The sequence below is a fragment of the Pinus tabuliformis genome, chromosome 2_2, assembly GCF_031772625.1.
Source record: "Pinus tabuliformis cultivar Carrire ecotype Pingquan chromosome 2_2, CPIR1, whole genome shotgun sequence".
Classification (NCBI taxonomy): Eukaryota; Viridiplantae; Streptophyta; class Pinopsida; order Pinales; family Pinaceae; genus Pinus; species Pinus tabuliformis.
The window spans coordinates 12,407,959-12,425,749 of NC_142300.1; the positions used below are offsets into that span (position 1 = coordinate 12,407,959).

A 17,791-nucleotide genomic window follows, 5' to 3' on the forward strand; every position below is an offset into this window, starting at 1 on the left:
GCTTGGAACCCAAGTATGGTTTTGGCACCCATCGTGTTTTGGGACAAAACCATGATGGATTCACGGCATGTGATGGATGAGGATGATAGTGCTCAGAGAGAGACGATTCCAATGCATCGAAAATCGTCCGAATCCGAGATGTTGTTAGAGAGATATGAATTTTTTAAGTTAACATAGTTATTATTGGGTGTCAAGTAGGTCGACTTGAAGAACCCAATGGACGTGTTGCTTCAAACATGACGTTTTGGGAGCCCTTCTTTATGGTATATATAGAAGCTGATATGGAGTCATTTTAGATATCCAAAAGTGCAACACACACTTGATCTCAAACTCGTGGGAGAAGAAGAATATCTCTAATTTAGACGCAGCAACGAAGAAGAGGACAGCGTGGGTGTTTTAGGGCTGTTGGAGCCTCTTAGTGACTGCGTGGAGGGTTGTTAAATGCTACAGCTAGGCCGAGTTTGAAGAAAGGAGGACGCAAGTCTGTGTGGGCAGTTTTAAGGTAAGGGAAAAATATGTTTTGGTTGGCTATAGGTGAGACAGCAAGTCCCTGTGGAGCCTAACTAAAACAGGGACAGCGTGGAGGTTTCTTGGGCTGAAAAGTGCCCAGACAGCAGCACGTGTGGAGGAGGCCCTTCCTTGATAAGCCCGCAGTCTTTGAGGATTGTGTTGGGTGACTGGTTGGAGGTTGTTGCAGCAAGTGGGTGCCCTAACCAACCACAGTCAGGAACAGCAGTGATGCAGACCTGAACAACAGTGTGAAGTGTGTTGGATCCATGTCTTTAGGTCAGATTTGGATCAAATTATCAAGCAACCTGTTGGAGCCATTTATATGACATTCCAAGGTGTGGAAAAGTCATATTAGGAGCAGATCTGGCAATGACGAGATTGGGTGTCATATAGCTGGTTGGAGGGCAACGAGTTGGCTACCCAAAGTAGCCCTAGATGAGCTATCTTGAAGGACGAAGAGCAGCTAAAGTTGTTGCTAGCATGGCAGATTGGAGCTCGGGAATTAGGCCTACTCAGAGAGCAATTGATGAGCCCGTGTTCTTTGCAGCAGACGTGACTTGCAGCAGTGACAAGACGCAGCGCTCTTGGAGTCTCAATGTGTAGATGCCTTGTTGGACTAAGACACTACTACTGAGAAGTACGGAAGCGAAGGACCAGCAAGACAAGATACAACATAATAGTTGCACAATGAAGATTGTCATTGTATCTTGTAAACCATAGACTATTGTATTACTCAGTTTGTTTAATATAACGAAGATTGTGATTGTACATATTGTACAATTTTGTTTAAAACTGTGTATATTGTGCATGTGTGATTTACTGCTTTTTATTTCAGCGGTGCAAAGTAGTTTATGGCTGAGATTCTTGGTTTGGTAGCATCAGTGATTTTAAGACTCTAACCTAGACCCAAGGTCGTGGAAATTCAACATCCTGTAGCTGCTGCCTCCACAGAATGGTGCCCAAAACAATCTCCAACAGCAGCGTATTGCTCCTATTCTTGTCGGTCTGGCTGCTTCCCTTTCTTGCACTTAACCGTACCTAGAAACAGCCTTTAACAGATTCATTGTCACCTACAGCAGTTGTTCCTACCACAGGCCTCTACGTTGCTCCTTTAGCTTCCTTTTGCTGCGGCGAAGGCTCACCTTTCTCCACCGAAAATTTCAGAGGTGTATTGCCTTTTTTGGATGCTTAAAATGACTCAACTCGTCCTCAATATATAGGCTTTAAGGCCTCCAACAAGTTCACTCAAAGAGACAAGTCTACTTGGAATTTTCTTCAAGTAGGCCTACTTGAAAATACAATATTTACTATGTCAACTTCAAAAAATTCATATCTCTAACAACAACTTGAATTCGAACGATTTTCGATGCGTTGGAATCGTCTTTCCGAGCACTACGATCCCCATCCATCACATGTCGTGAATCCATCACGGTTTTGCCCCAAAACACGATGGGTGCCAAAACCCCACATTTGGGTTCCAAGCCCACAAGCTGCCCTTGTGGCGCTTTGTCCTCCAAATCCTAAACCCTAGGTTTGGAGTAACTCCCAAGCTACACAAATCAACATAGCTAAGCTATTAAGAATGTTTCTTGAGTATAATATCGCCTCAGGTTGAGTATCACCTTATTTATCCCCTACAATGGTTCTCTTTTCTTTAGTTAAGAGAGCAGTGATCATATCTTCTAGAGTTTGAGAAGACAACTAAGAGTAAAAATAGCATTGTTGTATTTAAATGGTAGACTATTTAATATAATGGCTTTGGTGTCCTTTTCATCTACCAAACCTTGATTTTTGCTAGTTGTCCAGGAATTGATCTCAGATTGTTTATGTGGCTAGACATAGTGATTTCAGTCATCATCTTAAAACCAAATAATCGTAGCTCCAAAGGAAACTTTGCATTCATTGTTTGTGCTCCAAATAGCTTATCTCAATTTACCTTGGATGATTTTTCCAAATTTATATGATGTAATTCTGAGTCTAAGAGATCCAAGGCCAATAACATATTTTTTTTTATCTCTTCCTTTCTGCCAATCCAATAATTTATTTGGATCTGTCAGTGATTTATTAGTCCCTATTACAACTCCCCACAAGTTTATGTTGATTAGTTAAACCTGGATTTTCACTTTCCAAGTGTGGAAATTGAAGCCAAAATATTTTTCTAATGGCATATCCATGTTTAACACTCTAACCAAAAAAATCTAAAACTATTCTTTGCCTGATCTAGAAACCCAAGTCAACTATGGTATATGACGGTGTTTAAACAGGTAGAATGTACAACAATAGCTCTTAGATCTTCACACTTGCATAGACTTTGTGGCTCTTGAATTGCAGAAGTTGAAATAGTGGAAACCTCATCTTTCAAAGGTCCAAGACTCTTGACATCGCTTTAGAATCCTAGCGACTTTAATACTATATTACAAAATGACCTAGATCACTAAATGAGGAGAGCCTAGATAAGGTTGAGCCACATAACTAAGCTCAAAGGAAAATACTCAAAATAACACAATATGATATTATTATCCATGAATAACTAGTGCATTTGTTGGAGATTACCTCCTAGTTAGCTCCTCGTATATCATGGTTCATTAAGCAAATCATTTCCACTTATGAATGTGGTTCAGACCATTTTACACAAAAAAAAAAACATTACATATCCTAAAGTTGTGAAGTGACTTTATTACATAGTAAGCCTTATATGTTAACAACTATCAGAAGAGTCCTCGATCAGGATGATCTACATGACAATATGAGTTATTGGGAAAGGCGCTCACCACCCCATCGTTTCCCGAGGATATTAGTGGCAAGGCGTGGCATGGCCTATCCCCCTAAGATGATTGCATGCATGATTTGTACCCACACACACTTGTTGCCTAGTGTACTAATGCTCCCCTACTCGCAATGGTTCTATTTAAGATTTCAATACTACAGTGAATCGATGAAGGTGGGATTACTCTTCCCCTCAGCTGGTCTGGTCACATAGGCAATGCAACCAGGAAAGGGGTGTTATTGGGCTGAAACTTACTTTTTCATGGAAGACTGTCTAATTTTGTTGAAGGCTTTTTCGGAGCTCCCAGTGGTTCTTGAGTGGCGGAAAGACTTGCCGACTACTAGGTAGAGTGGTTCAACATATCAGAGGGACTTCTTCATTCTGGGAGTTGGATTTGTCTTATGCGACAGGAGCATTTCTAGTCCTTGACGAATCCTATGAGCCATTGGTGTTGTGACTATAAGGTATTTTCTCGCTTGGTGCTAGGTTCTTCCCATTTGGGTAATTTATGTTGTTTATGAGTCCCTTTATAGAGGCTAGGAATCCTTGCCACTTTTGAGTCCCCTGGAGTATTATCTGGTCCCTTGGTAATCAGTACTTTTTTTGGAGGAATACTATTATTCTCTTGTCGAGACTCTTTGTGTAGCCTCCATTTTGTCGGAGGCCCTCTGCTTCATCACTAGCACCTGGGGTTTACATTGTTATCCTGGAAACTTTATTGGACCAAAGGGCCTATTCCAATGCCCTGTGGCATTTGGCTTGGTCTATTCAGTGGGTTGGATCTTATTTTGGTTGTGGTGTTTGTTAATTTGGCAACTCAGGGATAAATTCCCTCCATTGGATAGCCTTCCTCATCCAGAAAGACCCCTACTAGCCCTTGAAAGAAATTAATTTGGTCAAGGAAAAATGTTATTTCAATGATGAACTCACATGTGCAAAAAAGTTCAGGTCGGCCTAAAGGACAAATTGGGTCTTCTCCACCACATATAAATAGACCTCATGCCACATCACTTTGGAGCATCATCACATCTTCTCTCTCTTCATTTGATTGGTTCGAACTTCGAACAGGTCTGAAACAAGGAGGTCCGAACTCACACGTGCGAAGGGAAGAAGGCATTTTTTGATTTATGCGTTGACTTTCTATTTGGGACAGCTTGACCAACCGTTGATCAGCTTTGACTTGTTGTTTTGACTTGGTTTGACTTGGAAATTTTCGATCTTCAAAGACCGAATTGATTGGTAAAGAAGCCGAACTTTTCTGGGCAGTTTGACTTGGGTTGACCGCAGACCTTGACTACAGTTGACCGCAGAAAATTCTGAAGTTTGACAGCATGCCTTCTCTCTCCTTTGACTGAAATTATGTTGACTGTTTTGTTGGGTTTGACTGAGCTTGGAAGGCCACATCCTTTGACTGTTGACCGATCTGTTTTGAAGGTACTCTGACTGCTGAACATTGACTGTTTAGGGCATGTTTGACTTCTATTGACTTTGGCCACACATCGCAAACTTTGACTTTGGATCAGACTTGACTTTTGGGCTCATCTCTCATTGAATATTGGTTAGTTGAATTGGATAAGTCAAAGTTTTTTACCTTTGACTGTCGATGAATTGGAACATTGTATCTCTCTACTAAACATTTGATGACAATCTAATAAAAGAAGAATTTTGAAAGGTCTTTTCTCTGGTCTTTGACCAAATCTTGAGTATCTTGTCATTGCTCTTGGTTGTCTTCTATTGTGCATTGGATTTACTGTTCTATCTACAATTACTTATGGAAGACTGAATTTATTTGAAAGTGATTGCTAATTGAAGAAGAATTGGAATAAGTGATTGTGCTAACCATAGAACTCTGGAAAATTAACAGTGTTGAGCGACAAGGGTCTGTACCTTAAATTTGGGTGATGGTCCCTCTCTGGAGTTCCTTCTAGTAGTGGGGAAATATGGATGCCTTCTGGTCATTGTAAGTCTTCTTTGCGCCTCCACTTCCCTGCGTGTTTTCTGTTTATAAGAATCTTGTCGTTTTCCTTTTGGCATTTGTCATCCTTTCGTATTTGGAAGGGGATATTTTGGGACTGTTTGCAAACTTCGGTGGAGAGTACTTCCTGGTATGATTTGTTTAGTGTGGGATTCTATATTCTGACTGGGGTTCTGTGGCATCGAGATCTTCCTCTCTCTTCTTGACGGTGGTCATTTATTGGTGTTTGGACTATGCCTCTGCTGGGTGTAGGGACTCCTTTGGTTATTGCGTGGGTGTGTGGGGGCTGGATTTCAATTATTCCTCCAGCCATGGCCACGCAGCTTATGAGGTGTCGTCACGGACCGACTAGGCGAGGTGGTTGTAACTCTGCAAGAAGGATCCGTGCACAATCTCAAGCACAAGAGGCAACCTCTCGCTATCATGCATCTACCTCCCCTGACACCAAAGTGGACATTCGGCAGTTAGAATCCCAGGTGGCTAGTGAACGTCAGACTTATTTGGATTCCGAGCTAGTTGCTGAAGTATCCAATTGGCTCCCCGACCCTGGGCAAACCAGGGGTCAAAGGAACCAATATCTGCATTCTGTCACCTTGCATTGGGAGATGAGAACTTTCCTTGGACGGGTGCTGAAGGAAAAAAGAGAGGAAAGGAATGATATTGTACCATTTCTCAATGATATTCAGAGAATTCAGAGACACCAGAAATATTGTTTGGAACGACTGGATGTTTGTCTTGGTCATCTAGAGAGTCATCTCCAAGGCAAGGGCAAGCTATCAGACCCTGCTGGAACCAGTGCACAGGATCCAGAACCGGTGACTTCATCAGACTCTTAGTCCTCTCTCATGTTTACTCTTGCTCTCTTGCTGCTAGTCTCTGTTATGTTTTCGGTCAGGAGAGTTGCTGTCCTTTTTGGATCTTTGGATGGCTGTTATGTGGATAAACTGATGCTCTGGTTTGTGAGCTGGCTTGTAAAAAATGTCCCCGTTTTGTGGGCAGATTGTAAATTTTGATGTACTGGGGATGTAATTTTGAAAATTGCATGTAATATAAATTTAACTTACCAAAAAAAAAACAATTATCAGAAAAGGTCATTGAGACAATTAGACAAAAAGGATAAACATCATTGGCAGATGCAGCTGAGGCAGAACATGGATCCTTCTGAAGCCAAGAATGGAAAAGAGCAAGGGATCTTGACTTAGAAAGCCAAATGGTAGTATAGTGAGGTCTTCTGGTGAACAGACTGAATATCTATGCTATAAAAATAAGGACTGAGGAAGACGAAATCGTCTGGTCAAAACCCCACCTGGGGAGTACACAACCAGCTTTCGGTACAAGGCAATGTTTCTAAATAATAAGCATCAGGAATGCTAGTGGTGGAAACCAATCTGGAAACAAAAAGCCCCTATGAAATCTAGGTGTTTCTTTTGGCTGGAATTAAGCAGTAAAGCGCCCACTTCGGACATCCTCCAAAAAAGAATCTAGCAAGGACCAGGGTTCTGTGTCTTATGAAAGGTAACTGAAGAATCCATCAAACATATCCTTATGGATTGTACCTTCTCAAAAGATGCCCTCACGTTCCCTGAGAATTCTGTGTCTTGGAAAGATCAAACTCTCAAAGAAGGATACAAAAAATAGATGGGGGTGCCTGCAGCTGCACAATTCAAATCACAAATCACTCCCATTAATTGTATCTGCAGTTTTTGGACCACTAGGTATGCAGTACTATTTCAAAACCTAGCTTTCTCTCCCTTGAAATTTTATCATAACATCAAATTTAATTACGAGGATATAAAGCAACCAATTAAGAAAAAATCAAATAAGACACATAGGGATATATCATATTGCAGATTGATTAGTCAAAAGCTTGAGGCCTTTTTTGATAGAGCCAGTCAAAGAAACCCTGGACCCAATGGTACTGGTGGAGTTATGTGTCTGATAGATGGCTCAAATTTTTCCTTCAAACTGGGCATAGGGATTGGTAGCAATACATGGGCAGAGCTTTGTGCTCTGATATCTCTGTTAAACTTGATAACAGAAAAGAGGGTCGATAAACTGCAAGTCTTTAGAGACCCGAAAGCAATGATAAAATGGGTAAAGACAAACATAGACTTCACTGCATCATATTGGGACCTCTCCTTGAACCAATCAAAGATGCTGCAATCCAATTCCCCGATATAACATTCCAACATGCATACAGAGTAGTGTTATTAAAATCAGTCAACCCAGACTCGAACTTGGCCAATTTTACCAAGTTGACCTTCAACTCTATGGAATTGGTGCTCTGCTCAGTTTGGTGACCAATTTGGTAACAAACTGACCAAGTCAATATATAAATCAGCTGATTTGGTACCGAACCAGTCCAACTTGACCGAGTCTGTACCTGCTCAGCTAAGTTGGTCATCTTCCTCACAATTGATGCTGCATTGCATGTCAAAACCAAAGAGGGCTTGTTTTCTCTATGTAAACAGTATATATGAAGAAAACTATCAGAGGAGTTATGCAACTTCTTACTTTGATAATGTGGTCTTCATTACAAGTAGTTTTGATGGCTCTGGCTCCACTATCATTCCTGTAGGAATGTAATGTTGTCACTTGCTTTTTAGCATATGATGATTTTACAAACAAATTTTAGCATTTTTAGCAGTTCAATTGCAATCTTATTCCACAGGTTGTCTAGTTTTCAACTTAAAATAATAGTTCCTGAAGTGTGCCATTGCCCTCCAGGTCCTACAGCAATTGTCATAGTGAACTAATTAATGTGATCCACCTTTTAGGGATTAAAGGTACTTAAAAGAACAAATCAAAAGGCCCTTTGAAATATAAGGCAAGTACGCATATTTCTATCAAAACATATGAACCCATTGGCAATTGCAGAATTCTGTAACCAACCCAGATGCAAGAGCTAGAATAATAACTAATCACTGTAAACAGTGGTACAAAATATATGTTGTGTGTTGTCTTGACATGCCATTTCTTCCACATCCATATCAAATAGTGACCAACCACAGAAGATCTCAACAAGAAAATTGTTGGTGCAATTGGGACAAGCCTGCAACAAGAACAATGAATTTAGCTTTGAACATAGAAGTACCAAAATACCAAAAGTATCTTGATTTTATGTTCCATTGTCACAAGATTGCTATGTTGAGATGCCTTAAGCAGGGTGTTAATGCAACTGCAGTCTGCAATAGGTTCTGATGCAGTCAACCCTTGAATTTGCATTTGGTCACGCTTTTTCTTCGCTTAATCTACAAAATACACACCCGCTAAAAGGTCACTTATCAACCTTTCAAAGCCATTCACATTCAAGGCTTGAGAATTCTTTGGCAAAAAGCACAACAACATACATGCTGTTTTTTCATGCAGGCCTGGCCTTAACATACATTTCCCAGAGGCTTACACGAACTTTTAAGGGTACTTCTATTTTAGCTATATCATCAAAAAGCTGTTCTGCCTCCTCAACCAACTACAACTTACCAAGCAAAGTGAATTAAAAGGGTTGATGTTTCCACTCCTGGTTTGAAGCCATCCTTCCAAACGTTCAGTAGCAAGATCAGTGCCTTGCCAAGTAGCTTGTAGCATTGTTGGACTCTAAAGGCCATTTAGAGCCTCATTGATTATGTATTTGGTTTCTGATATGTATTGCACTCCATGCCATTTTAATGTATTCACCCTTATCTTGTATATACATGAGTAGAATATGTATATTTTGTTTCTAATGGTTTGGAATCATGGTTTGAAATCTTTAAAATATATCTTCCATTAAAATTTAAATATTTTATATATATTTTTTTGTAAACCAAGTCATAAATTCAAACTGGTCTAATCCCAAGACGAGTCCAAGTTTTAAAACATTGATACAGAGAGCATAATACAAGGAGATAGCGTAATACAAAGGCAGATGAACTGTCCAATGCTGCAGTCAATGGACCACTTGTGAATCTCCCGCTGGAAGAACACAGAGCAGAAAGAAATTTTGTTCCTTTCTCCCCTTGATACTCAGTTGTCCTTATTTTCTTGCAGTTATAGGAAATTATTAAATGGTCTGTTAAGACAGCATATTTTTAATGCCTTATAATGATGTAAGACCTGCTATGCTAGGGGTATACAGACTGTAGACTTTTTTTTTTGTAGCTCTAGGCCTTTTATGATGCTTTTCGAGCCAGTATAAATGGGTTTTGATGCTGCAAGCATATCGGAACATACGTAGACTGTAGTGCTTCGACACCTACTAATGTAACTTTCTCTACTTGAATATAGAGTTGAAATCTTTTCCTGGGGAAAAATAACTTTCCAGACTGCAGACCTTTAGGAATAGACCTAAGCGCAACTACCTGCCAAACAGCAGGTAGGTTCTTTGGAATCAATGATAGCATTATCAATGCATTTCATCACACCATGATATTGATTTCCTGACCACCCAGTTATCACTGGACCCAGTAACCGATTTCAATATAACCAACACCCATTATTAAAATCATCTCAAAATTGTAAATGCTTTAAATGACTAATTGATTAGAAACCAACCAGCAAGAATCGCAGCAAACCCAATTTAAAATCACCTGTAACATCTCAGAATTCAGTTTGTGATTATCAAAAACCTAAAGATTGCTATTTAAATTTGATCTGATGGCCAACCGTTGGCCATTGCACAAAACCCACCTCAGAATTACCAGTGTCCATCACAGAATTCAACTAAGGGTGAACAGAAAATGAAGATCACAAATTAATTCTTATTAGCACAGCCATGAACAGAATTATATATGACCAAATAAAGCATCGGCCAAACAAAGGAAGAATGGAAGAAAAGTTAAAACTCGCCCGTAACAAGGGTGGCACCCACCTTATTGTCTGCAAATGCCTTCCTGAACCAAACAGACCTCCTCCTGCACCACGGGCGTGGCTTCAAACCCTCGTATAGTAGATATGGCAGCCTTGGTCATCGGGAGGAAGAAGAAGACCGGACAGATCAGTTGATAAATCATATATTTTATTATATTTAAAAAGAGAAAAGAATAAAGGTGGCTCTACCACGCTACACTCCTATACCAGGTCAAAACAAGCATAATTGGGAATTGGAAACTATGGTTACATGGATAGTACTTCAACTTCCACAAAATTTAAGTGGTGTTTGGTGAAATGTCACATCTTTCATGAAATCTGATATAAATTCTTTCACCACTGTTTCTTTCAATGGGAAAGAAAATTGAAACAGTGTGCCATGTCACGTTTAAATTCACCTCCACTGTCCCATGTCACGTTTAAATTCACCTCCACTGTCCCATGTCACGTGTTAAATTCCGAATACAAATAATCATGAGAGATATAGAGGCTACAGCCACTACATGGTCACGAGATCTTAAATAAATCACATGATACACAGAGGCCATTTGCTAAAACAAGAAAATTGAAACCACCGTGAAGAACGGTACTAAAAATATGAAACAACAATAGAGTTGATGTGTCTAAGAATGCCAGGAAAATCGAACATGTTTGTAGTAAGGCATAAAAATTAGTAAATGAGAAGTATTAATGATTTTCCGGATAAGAGGTATGAGGAATTATTTCCTTTCTTTTAAATTATAAATTTCAATAATAGGAAAGATGGATTTGATTAATAGGAAAGATTATCTTGTGTGTATCTATAAAATAAGTCAAATATATTAATAATTTATGACTTAACAAAAGTCAAGATATTTTGACCTCAACAAAGTGGGTTTTATTTTAGGGAAGAGTATAAAGTGGGTTTTATTTTAGGGGTTGTTTAGTCTTCGAGCTTTACCACAATAGGTCAAACTTGTCTCTTGGAGTTGAACCAGGTTGGATGTGAGAACAAACCATGTTCCCAACCACTCGAGCTATTAATTTGGGACAATGTATCAAATATATTTTAGTCAACTTATAGAAGTTAACATAAAGACTCTATTTCCCTCGATTGGGATGCAATGACAACTAGCAGAGGTCGGGAGGGGTGTCTGCCACCCCGCCACCTCCCACTGCAATTAAGAAGGGGGTGGCGTGGCCAACCACTCCCATGTACGAAGCATAAGAGATCTTAATTCCTTTGGCATAATGTTGTATTTCCCACACAATCCTCAACTTCTTGTTTTATTGCATGAAGGTTGGATTTTATGCCTTGTTTGAGTTACGTCCCCGCCATTGGTGGGATTTTATCTCCCTTTGTGTTGCATTTTTAAGTTTGGATTCAGGGACAGTTGGTTTGATAAATGGAGTGAAACTCAGCGTTTTTCAGTGCGGGGGTCGCATGCCAAAGGTGTTGCAGTGGCAGTGACCCGCGCAAGCCCTCCTTTCCCTCTGCTTCCGGTGTTTGAGAAAGTAAGTTATTTGATTGGGGGTGTGGGTGGTAGCGTTGTACCTGATCCTGAAGCAATCGTAGCTCAACGAGTCAAGACATCGAGGGGTCAGCAACACTAGTTAGTGGATGTTGTTGGTGCCATCACTCAATTTTGAAGGTCAAGGTTCCTATGGCCCTGGCAGTCGTGGGCAGTGTTTTCTAGGTAATAGCTTCCCCCCTGCTCGATGAAATTTTTTTGTTATATGTTTGGTGTTGGTTCTATGTTGGGTACCCTCGTGATTTTCTCTTGGTGTAACACTGCTTATTGAGTATTGAGGTCTTAGGGACTCTAGTGAAATAGGTGACGTTTTCCTTTTCTGGTTTGGTCTTCCTCCTGTTGGGAGTTCTTTTACGTTATTCCCCTGGTAGTCTACTCGTTCAGTCAACTTTCCCATGTATTTTTCACTCCGGGAATATCTGGTCATTTGACATTCAAGCAGGGCTTCTAGGAGTTAATATTAACCTGGATGTTTGTTAGTGCGAGTTGGTTTGGTGTTTTTGGGTATTTGTTCTATTGTTGGTTCATAGTTGGGTAAGCTCTTAGTGGTAGATTTCATTGGTGTGGGAGGCGGTTGTGGACTTGGTCTTACGTTGGGTTAAACTCTGTTTTCTCCTCAATGGGATGCGTAGCCGCAAAGGGGTTGGCAGACATGCCAGCAAGGTTGGTCGAATGCCTAGACCCAAGCCCAAGAAGCAGTTCCATTTGTCATTTTGCGACCTCTCCTAGCATTTTGGAGGAGATTCATCAACTAGAGAATTATGTCATTCATGACCGCTATGCCTACTCAGATTCATAAATTATGGAGGAGGTTTATAATTGCCTTCCTGACATTGGTCATACCAGGGGAAGAAGGAACTTGTGACAGATCTTTTTGCTATCCCTCCTGTAATTATCATTATGAATTGAAATTCATGTAAATATTGTGGAAAAATAAACACAATGACTAGTTGTGAAAAGTGAACATAGATTCAGAGTTTTGAGGAGTCATTGCTTAGGAATTGGTTAAGTCAAGGTTGTTCATTTAATGGCCACCAGCTTTCTAACCGAGTTTTAAGGCCCGCATGGCAGGAAGGGAAGTGAAGTATGGAATTTCTAAATGGAGGACAAGCCCATACCCCCTTTGTCTTTTCTCGTGGGTTGTGTTATGTTGTCAACACGCAAGGGCTAGGAGGGGGTTGATGGGGGGGAAAGGAGAAGCTAACAGAAAAGGAGGAGACATTCATTAGAGTGAAGGAGAGTGAACTGCATGTAGGGATCAAGCATGGTGAATATTGGAAAAGTTCATAGACAAGCGTAGTGTCTTATGGGTGTTGTATGTTGGGTTAGGCATATAAGGATTGGCAAGTGAACTTGTGAAATAGAATGACAATGTTGGAGCAAGTGTTAGCGTTGGAGCAGGGGCACGTTGGGAAGCGTGGTTAAAGAAAGAAAACAAGTGGGGACATTGTTCTTGTAGAACCTTGTGAGGTGGAACACGGTGTGCTCTAGATCTCTGGTTTGCAAAGGCAAAGCTCTTTGTGTTTCTGATATTTGTGAGATTAACAGATGGACATGAGTGTGCTTCAAATTCCTAGGTGAACAGGTGGAGACACTGAAGGATACAATCTTGAACTAAGTGGGTGGAGGCGGGGTAGTCCTTGGATTCCTATGTGATCTATTGATTAGCATGAATTTTAATCCCCTTGAGCACTTACTCATCGAACTTTGAATCTGGACCAAGGTTAGTAATCTACAAGAAAGATTGCAGTATAGTTGGCCTACGGTTGGGTGGAGAGTGGAAGTCCCTCCCTCAGTTATAAGTCACTAAACTATATAGATAAGTGTACTCACTTGTATTCTATTGCATTATGAATGTGAAATGATGTTGGTATGGGTAATAACAATGGTGGTATCAACATTGTCTATGTAGGAATTGTGTTATTCTTGGTTGTCTTTAATGAGATGTAATTGTGGATGTTCTCATGGTTTGATGTTGATACTGCTATGGGTTAAAAGGTTAATTTATAATGTGTGGATATTACCTTTGGCCTAGACAAGGTTATTTGTTGGTTTGCATCTGTTGACTGCTTTTATGTTTCATTGTATGTTTATCATCGGGTTGATGTCATTGTGTTGAACCCAGTGGGGTGTGGTGCATTCTTGTTGTGCTTAACATGTAGAGCAGTGTTAGTCACTATTTGGCTTGTCCAGTGCCTAGTAAAGGGCATGTTTATAAGCTCTAATTGGACTAGATTACGTCCATGGCGATGGTTGAGTGTTGGTATGGAAACGAGGGACCCATTTTTGTAAGGGTCAGTATTTTGAGTAACATTGGGCTCCAAAGAAGCATGTGGCTAGTCCCTATAATCCCTATGTTATAAGCATGTGTGTCACGAGATGATGGGATTATGTTCTAGCCAAACAAGATTAACAATGTATAAAGAAAAAAATATATAAGTTACAAGGACCGGAGTTAATAGAAGGCACAGTACGGGAAAATACACGTCACCTTCCACCAAATTCTTTTTCGTGTTGCGGAGGTGTGGCAAAAGTTTCTCTCGAGTGTGGGTGGATAGCGTTATTAATGGGAGGTGCGGGCACACTAAGAAATTGTTCCCGTAAATGAACGGAAACCTTTGTGTCCCAAAAAATGAAGATAGGTCTTCGTGGGATGGGGAGGTTGTTTTGGGGGGATAGACATATATATGTCCCAGGGGATAGGAAAAGGGGACATCTCGAGGAATGGAGACTCTATGTTTAGGAACATAAGAAGATGCATTTATTTATGCAAAGGGTTGCTAATTAACCACAGAACCTTATAACGAGAAATCATTGAATTATAAAAAGGGCGAAGACTTGGTGGGACCCTCGACTATGCTGAGGTGGTAGGATGCCACACATGCTGGTGAGACTATGTGGATGCCACTTAAGGTTTTTGGATGAGAGTGTGATATGTGGCAAGGTGACACATGGAAGTAGTTGTTGGTGCCACTTAACGTGGGGAAGCTATGTGGTGTTGATGGGGAAGTCAACATGGCTTGTAGCCATGTCATAGCAAAGTGTGAGTCCCCAAAGAGATTTGCAGTGTGTTTCGTAGGCGGGGCACAACTAACGGAAGTCGTATGATGAAGAATCATCCCCGTCACTTAACATGGAAATACATGTTGCACTGCGAAAGGTTAGCGGTTGAAGAATCTTAGCAGTTAGGTGTGGAACAATGGCACGATGTCGTACATTATGGCAGTGTCATGGTGGACCTCCCCTGAGGTGGAAGTGCTATGTGTGTACCACGTGAGAGGTGTCTTGCTAATGCGGCGAGGAGTTAAGAGGGTCAACTTCAAATGACCATATCTTCTGATCCAAGAGTCAGATGGAGGTAAAATCTATATCGCTGGAAAGCTCTTGATGAATTGAATGTGATGGTGTTGTCCAAAGTTGATTCCACCAACTTTGGGAAGGAAGGAAATTTTGTAACCACATTTCCATGAGGAGACTGTGGAGGTTGGGTTAGATTAAGCTAACACCTCCCACTAGTATTGGGGAAGTCCAAGGGGGTGGGAGGGAGCATTACAAAGTGATATTAGAGCATGGTTTAACATTGGAACTAGATGGGCTCATAAATGATTAGATTTGGAGCTATTTTACAGAGTGTAGTCCTTAGAGGATGCTTGTTGTTGGACCAAAGATCACACTAAGAGGGGTGTGAATCAATGTGGCAGCAATTTTACCATTTCACAACTTTTGTCAATAAACAATCATGTATAGATTAATCATAACATATAAGCAACATATCAATGAATAGAGCAGTGCATCAAGAAACCATATCAACAACACATCAAGAATCTGTCACATCAACACAAGGAGGCACAAGCTTTTACGTGGAAACCTGTACAGGAGAAAACCACAAATTCTTCTTCATATAATTCTTTAATACATTACATAGATTTACAGGAATTTACCTATTAGAGGCACCGACCCCCAAGATATGCAAGTTGCTACTTGCGGTAGGCTACAACCTAATTGAGGGACCAACCTTGAAAATGTGCAAGAAATAACTCATTGTAGGCTACAACCTTATTGAGGTTCCAACCTCAATGATGAGCAAGCTTTGACTTGCTCTAAGCTCCAACCTAATTGAGGAATAAACATCAGTGATGAGCAAGCTTCGACTTGCTCTAGGCTCCAACCTGATTGAGGCACCAACCTTAGTGATGAGTAAACTTCAACTTGCTCTAGGCTACAACCCGATCGAGGCACTGACTTCAATGGAGGCACCCACCTCCTTCTTCAACTCCCTATGGACCTCTTTTCAAAATCTTTCAAATTGGATCCACCTGCTCTTTAACCAATATAAATCTTAAAATTAAATAAATTGATGTTATCATACTGTTGTCAACATTGTGTCATACCCTGTCTAAACTTTGTTTGAACTTTCTCATCAATTTGGTCACATAAGACTCATCTCATAACTTGTTTATGTCATATACTCAATGTTGAGCTTCATGATTGCTTCATTTTGACACTCTCCCTTACCTATTTTTCCTTTCCTTGACCATCATCATCAACTCAATAGGCATAAAACTACAAGGTTTTTGACATGGTAAGGTATTTAATTGTCTTATCTTTCATATTTCCTAATGTTCCTTATTATTAAGTTAATATTTGTATTGGTTACCGAATTTGCACGATTATGCAACTAATCTATGTTTTTGTAGCAAATTCCATGGTTTACTAAGATTAGAGGTGCCAGCTAAGAAGAGAAAGATATGGAGAAGTGGAGATTGATCCTTTTAACAATTTCCTCCTATTCATTTGAACCAAATCATCAAAAGGATTGCTCAATTGTGTGGTCAAAGGGTTAGTCAACTTAGTTGTTGAACAGGCAAGCGAGAGTCCGAAATTCCTACGCTTCACTATTTGCATTGCCAAATAACAAATCGCGAGCAACGATATCTCAATAGTTGTTAGAAGCTTAATTTAGAACTTTGTTAGCTAAGGTAGGGGTAAAAGCCTCGAACAATTATTGACATGGGATTTTATAAATACCATGCAGCAAACATGAACAGGAGGTTAATTTATGTATGCGACAGTAATGTTTTAAAGACTCTGTTTTTACTCTGTTAATTAAGAAATCCTTTGAAGTTTTGATGCGTAGCTAACTGTTCGATTAAAGTTCTATGAGCGCGTATTTGTGGAGGGCCCCTGCAAACAGTGAAGGTTTTGCATTTTCATATCTTTTCTCTATAGTTTATTACAATTATTTACATGTTTTAGAATTGTTCTGTAGTCTTGATTTCAATTAGATAGTGATAGCAAGATTTCACTAATCATTCCTTTTTCAAGTTGATTTATAATGATTATAATGGTAATGTAATCGCTTTTCATAGATTTCCTTATAATTTCAGAGTGTTTCTTTTTAGAGCTTGAGTAATTTCTTTATAGTTTCATTTTACACTGTTTCATTTCAAAGCATATGTGATTTCTTTATGGTTTTCATTTCAAAGCATGTGTGATTTCTTTATGGTTTTCATTTCAGAGCATGAGTGATTAATAATGAGTAAATGTGTGGTTTTCATTTTGAATAGAAGTTGATTTCATTTTTGGTTTTTATGCAAAGGATTGTTAGAATGTTAGATGAATAATTATGTGTTTAGATTAAATTTGTGTTGCAATAGATCAGTTAAGTTTTCTTAATGAGATAGTGTGAGTTTGCTTTAAGTTTCATTTTGCAAGTGTGAAGAGCATTTTTTATTTCATTAGAAAGGAGTAGGAATATTTAATGTGTTAAATCCATTTTCTTAAGATCGGAATGAAAAACATCCTTAGAAGTAATTTTCATTAACTCAATCATGCACATTGATAATCTGATTTAATAAAAAGGACTTCTAGCATATAATTTATGTAACAATTTAAGACAATTAAATTGACAAACACCCAACATCAACTATAACGTGCTCATAAGCTCCCAAAACATATAACAGATATTCCAATCATAAAAAAGACATCATCTAGATTCTTCATGCCTATAGTATTGTTCACCTTTGAACCCTAATCGTCCTTCTTCCGGAATTCAAATTGTACTTAAAATGCCCCTAGAAACCTCAACATAAAACCATTTGAAACTATATAAATAACATACAAAAGCTATGTCTTCTACAAAATAGACAAATATGGGTGCGTTGTATAAAAGGGAAATTTATG

At 39.5% G+C, this 17,791-nt stretch overlaps 1 protein-coding gene across 4 annotated transcripts in view; it reads right to left on the reverse strand.

The window, feature by feature from the left end:
• Positions 1-10,289, reverse strand: part of LOC149191298 (uncharacterized) — a 128,817-nt gene extending 118,528 nt beyond the window's left edge. For 3 of the 4 annotated variants that reach the window (XM_089404154.1, XM_089404156.1, XM_089404155.1), the window contains exon 1: positions 10,099-10,287. The gene's annotated coding sequence lies outside the window, so the exon portion shown is untranslated. Of the gene's footprint in view, positions 1-10,098 lie in introns of all 4 variants that reach the window. The other variant, XM_089404157.1, reaches the window with a different exon arrangement.
• Positions 10,290-17,791: the final 7,502 nt, after the last annotated feature.